This window comes from Echinops telfairi, unplaced genomic scaffold (assembly GCF_000313985.2).
Source record: "Echinops telfairi isolate 266 unplaced genomic scaffold, ASM31398v2 ScPeMD7_7469;HRSCAF=8507_1, whole genome shotgun sequence".
Classification (NCBI taxonomy): Eukaryota; Metazoa; Chordata; class Mammalia; order Afrosoricida; family Tenrecidae; genus Echinops; species Echinops telfairi.
In genome coordinates this window covers 70620231-70625723 of record NW_022111373.1, presented here as the reverse complement: position 1 = coordinate 70625723, position 5493 = coordinate 70620231, and the positions used below count along the sequence as shown (strand labels likewise).

At 40.9% G+C, this 5493-nt stretch overlaps 1 pseudogene; it reads right to left on the bottom strand.

The window, feature by feature from the left end:
* Positions 1–2979: 2979 nt before the first annotated feature.
* LOC101646888 lies at positions 2980–3513 on the bottom strand (annotated as a pseudogene).
* Between the last annotated feature and the right edge of the window lie 1980 nt (positions 3514–5493).

The following is a 5493-nucleotide window of genomic DNA, read 5'->3' as shown; positions in this document are numbered from 1 at the left end:
CAGAACACTTCAATGTGCTCATGCAGAACCTGTCCATAGACCAGGGAGCTTCAAAAAGAACAAAGGGTACAGACTCATTTAAAATCAGAAAAGGTGTCCACCAGGCTCACAGACTTTACCATACTCATTCATTCTGTATGCTAAGCAAGTAAACTGGACTATATGAAGAAGAGATTGGCATCAGGGTCAGAGAAAGGATCACTAACAATCTGTGATATGCACATAACACAGCTTTGCTTGCTGAAGGAAGACCTGAAGCCCTTACCAAGGAAGATCAGATACTGCAGTCTTCAGTATGGATTACACCTCATTGTCAACAAAACAAAACCCCTCACATTAGACCAAGAGACAACATCATGATGAATGGAGAAAAGACTGAAGTTGTCACAAATTTTATTTTATTTGGATTCACAGTCAATGCTCATGGAACTAGCAGTCAAGAAATCAAACGATTTGATTTTTTGCAATGGGCAAAAATATTGAAAAATACCTCTTTATAATATTAAAGAGCAAAGATGTCATTTTGAGCAAGATGTGTGCCTGACACTAGCCATGGTGCCTTTAATTACCTCATATGCACGGGGAAGTTGGACAATAAAAAAATAAAGCTGGAGAAGAACTGTGTATTTGAATTCTGGTGTTGGTGAATAGTATTTAATATACAATAGACTTCCAGAAAAACAAACAAATCTGTTTTGGAAGAAGTACGGCTGCATTCTTCCTAGCAAGCAACGAGGATGAAACTTTGTCTCTCATACTTTTGACGTGATCAGGAAGGGCCAGTCCCTTGAGAAAGACATCATGCTTAGTAAAGTGAAGGGTCAGCACAACAGGAAGACTGTCAACAAGATGGTTTGAAACAAAGGCTGCAAGAAGGGGCTCATGGTGCCTGGCCCAGCAGTGGTACAGGTTTCTATGAGTTGGAACTGTCTCAACAGCACATAACAACAGGGACCTGGCCAACCAAACATCTCTGTACCCTTTCATGAACAGTCTCTTCGGTCATCGTTCATCTCCAGGATCTTTGAAGTCTTGAATCAAGTTTCCATTTATGCATGGGTTTGTTTTCTGGACTCTTTTATAATCTTTTCACCTATTTATCTATCTCTGCAGATATCTCTGTGTTATAGTCCACAGCTTTGGAATACAGCTTGTTATATGATACAGGAAGTCCTCCTACCTTCTTCAGAAGTATTTTTTACTATTCTTGGCCCTTTGCTCTTCCATGTAAATCTTTTAATTACCTTGAAATGTTTTTTAGAAATTCTTTTGGGATTTTTTTATGGACTTTCATTAAATCTGTAGATTATGAAGAACTAATATCTCACAATAATGAGTCCTTATGTTTGAGAATTTGTTCCAATGGCCACACAGAACTCAGATACAACTTATAATTAAGGGAGTTTATTGGTAACCTATATGCTTTATTATATGAAGGAGCTTCAAAAAGTTTGTGGTAAAATTCCATTATCCTTTAATTCAGAAATTTTGTAGCCCCATCATACATATAAATATAGATGAAGCACAAATATGTATGTCAACAAATCCTCAACCATATCTATATATGTACATAGGTGTGGTCCTTTGTGAACTGCCATCCCTGTTGAGCATACGTGTCTACTCAAGTATCTACCCACAAATTGTCGATCTTACTATTGCAGGATTGCATATGTTATGGTATTTACCGTATTTGTTCTTTACTCTTGTGTACCTCGGTGCCTTCTTTACTTTGATCATGTGGTACTGACTTCCCCATACTTTGTATTGCCTTTCACATTGCCAGAATTAGCTCTTGTCTACCATCGTTCAAAAACAAACTCACTGTCACTGTCAATTCCAACTCACAGTGAGCCTATTGGACAGGATAGAAATGTCTCTGTCGGTTTCCAAGACTGAAACTTTTTTTTCTTTCATTGCAAAGAATATTTTATTTTATATATCATTAGCCATGATTTTTTGTCATCACATGAATGCTGCTTAATGCCATTATCCAAACATGGACCATTATATCCACAAGTCACTTCTGTAGTAACAAAAGAGAATTTTCGTGATTATTGATGTGAAGATTTAACACTAAGATGTAATTGAACATCTGTGATAGCTGATGCTTTATAAACAGCAATGTAGGAGAGATGTATTTTTTTAATTAATCATTTTATTGGGAGGGGGCTCTTCCAAATCTTATAACAATCCATCATTCAATTGTATTAAGCACACTTGTACATATGTTGCCATCAACATTTCCAAAACGTTTTCTTTCTACTTGAGCCCTTGGTATTAGCTCCTATTTTTCCCCTCCCTCCCCTACCCTCCCATCAAGAGATGTATTTTTAATCACCTTTCATCTGAGTGGCCTTATGTAAAAAAAAAAAAAATTCACTGAGAAGTTCCAAGTTGTCTGAGGTAGTTAGTTTATTGTGCCAACCAGGCCGATAAACACATGTAGGATTAATTGAAGGGTGAAGAGATAAATGACTCGGTGAGCCTCGCCTCTCTTATCTCTTGCTCTTTGATGATTGGACCAGTGTGCAGCTGCCTTAGCTTGTTCTCTGCCTCAATTTATAAACTACACTACCTGTGGGACACCTAACCCATAGACTGTGTCACTGTAATTTGAGGTTCCTTCAAGACCTGCTTCGCCACACCATTGGAATTTACATCTCTTGAGTTCGGGACTGTCGGACCCTGTCATCTGGCTGACTATTGGTGACCTGCCTTGCTGTTTGCTGCCTGTGCCCGGATAGCCTGAATTGCTCTACAGAGGACTACCTGGCAGCCCTCAAACCTTGAAGGACTGCCAGCCTCTCACAGCTGTGTCACGGGAGTGAGTTGCACTGAGCCATTTGTACTGCTTTATAATTTAATGAACTGTTTACTTCTTATGTTATACATCTATCTATCTGTATAAATGTATATAAATGTATTAGCATTCTGGCTTTGTTTCTCTAGAGAACCCTGTGTAACACATCGTCAAGGTTTTCAAATGCACAGATAGATAGTAAGAGTTCTGGGCAGCAGGATTTTTAAGAAGTATTTCCATATCGAATCCTCTTGTAATTTCTATACCATTTTGTCTTCCAGCAGCTTTCCTTTGCCTGAAAGAGGTGTCTGGATAAAATGGATCTTTCGTTTAACTTCTTTGATGTCCTGAGCTTTCTGTAGCTCTTTCTTTTTCTTTAACTTGTTCATTATGAATGTAGCTTGGCATTTCTGCTTGATCTCTTCAAACTTCTTCCTTGCATCAATAGTTTTGTTCCAGAGCTCTCACTGCTATTTTGATGGGTTCATTTCTACGTTTTCCAAATTCAAATGAATTATCTACTGTATGCTCTTTACTGGCAGCTTTTTGGAATGCCCTGGTCCACCTGACCTGGCAAGGATTTCGCTTCTTTTAAAGTTTTTATGATATTTGGATTTACAGAATCGGAACACTTTGCAGTCATTGTGCAGGAGCATCATGCCTTGGCCGGAGTAGATGGGCCCAGAACAGAAAGGACACTTCTCTGTAGGCATGTTGACCCCGCATGGACGCCCACTGGCCCAACGCTGACCTTGAAAGAAAGTAGACTAACTCTTTATCGGGATAGAAAACTTTGTCTTTCTCCAGTGGAGCAGCTAGTGGTGCCAACTGCTGACCTTAGTTAGTAGCCTAATGCATAACTACTAAGCCATCAAAGCTCTAGCTAGTGATTATCCCTGCCACCCCTTTCCAATCCATTAAGGAATATTTCTTTCTGTATTTGAACCTATTCTTGATTTTTATAATAGTGCTTTCATGCAATATATGCCTTGTGTGATTGACTTACTTCACTGGACATAATAGCCTCCAGAGTCACCCACATTGTAAGATGTTTTGCTGTCATATTCTTTATCATTGCACAGTATTCCATTATATGTATGTGCCACAGATGCTTATCCACTCATCCATTGATTGACTGACGTAATTTTGCTAACCCTATACTTCTCTGCTGGGGTTGATAAAACATTACAATAGCCACACAGAACTCAGACAATACTCACAATTATGAGAATTTACTAGGGAAGCTAACGGGTTGAAAATGGCACAGATACAGTTCTTTTGTCCACAATGCCTCTTCTCAGCCAGGCTGGCTAGCATGTCTCTCTGATCCATGCCCTCTCAGCCATGTACTTCCTTGGCCTCTGTCTCCATGTGCCAGGAAGCCAGCCTCTCTGCCTCATGGTCTTGGGGCTGCGGTCTCTGGGGCTTGCGCTGCCGCTCAACTTCAGACAGGAATCACATTCCCACTCTGTTGGTGGCTCTTCTTTCTTGACGATCACTGGATTTCCTGTTCCTGCTTCTGAGATAGATCATTCATGCCCAGCAGAATGAAGAATAACAACAACAAAACAGACAGACAAAAAAAATAAAAAAAAATAAAAAAATAAAAACCCAAAACAAAACAGACACACACACACACACACACACACACAAAACAATCCCCATGTTAGAGTCTACTACACCTTATCTACATGCTCCCACCCAATCATTTGATGGGAGTGACAACGACTTTGGAAACAAGAGCCGCACCAATTTCACCATATTACCATCAGGGGCCCTTCAATGTGGGGTAGATGGCAGCAACGCACCCTGGAAGCGTGTCTGTTTCTAATTTCTAAATATGTGTTATTTGGACTATCTATAGTGCTGAAGAGAAGTTCCAGCTGTAGCAGGAATCAGATCTGGGCAGGGACCAATTCTGTGTGATTCTGGCACTCAGTCCTGAGTGCTAGGGCCAGATCCTAAACAGCAGAAGCCCTGGAGGGGCGAATTCATCCCAAGCTCCAAATCCTCCTTCTGGTTGACTTTTCTTCTCAGCCTGGTTCTGCCAGGAATCAGCTTTAGCTGGTGCACCCATTTTCTTTCCCAAGCAGACTCTTCTCTCTGGCCCAGTGTCAAACGACACAATAAGCCAGGTAAGCACAGGCTTACTTGTGCTTATGTACTAGTCTGTAGTGAACAATTTCACATGTTCTTAGCATAGCTAGAATTCTGCTGCTCAAGAGGGCTGGCAGCTGCCTCTCTCCCAAGCCCACAGCACCTTCCTTCCCACAGAGTCAAAGCCTCCTCCAATTTACAGTGCCTGACCGGGAGCGAGTACCCAGTGAGTAAGGTGAACACGGGGTGACTTGTGATTACTTACTAATCTTTAGTCAAGTTTCATGTGTTTCCCAACACATCACGAATTAGCAAGTAAGCACAAGGAAGATCAAGCATGCTTACCTTGCTCATTTGGGTCATCCTTCCCTGCTCAGGCTCCTGCTGACCTCAGCCTTCTCTCTTCTGTGCCTCCTCATTGTGACAATCCCCAGTGCCTTAGTTATGGTTGTATAACTGCCTTCCTAGAAGGTAATTCCTTTGGTTTTGTTTATTTGTTTTTGTTGTGCAGGTAGAATATCCTTGCCAATTAAAAGACAAAAACAAGAAGCGAGGCACACTGCAGGGGCCCTCTGAGCTGGAGTAAACTTGGTGGC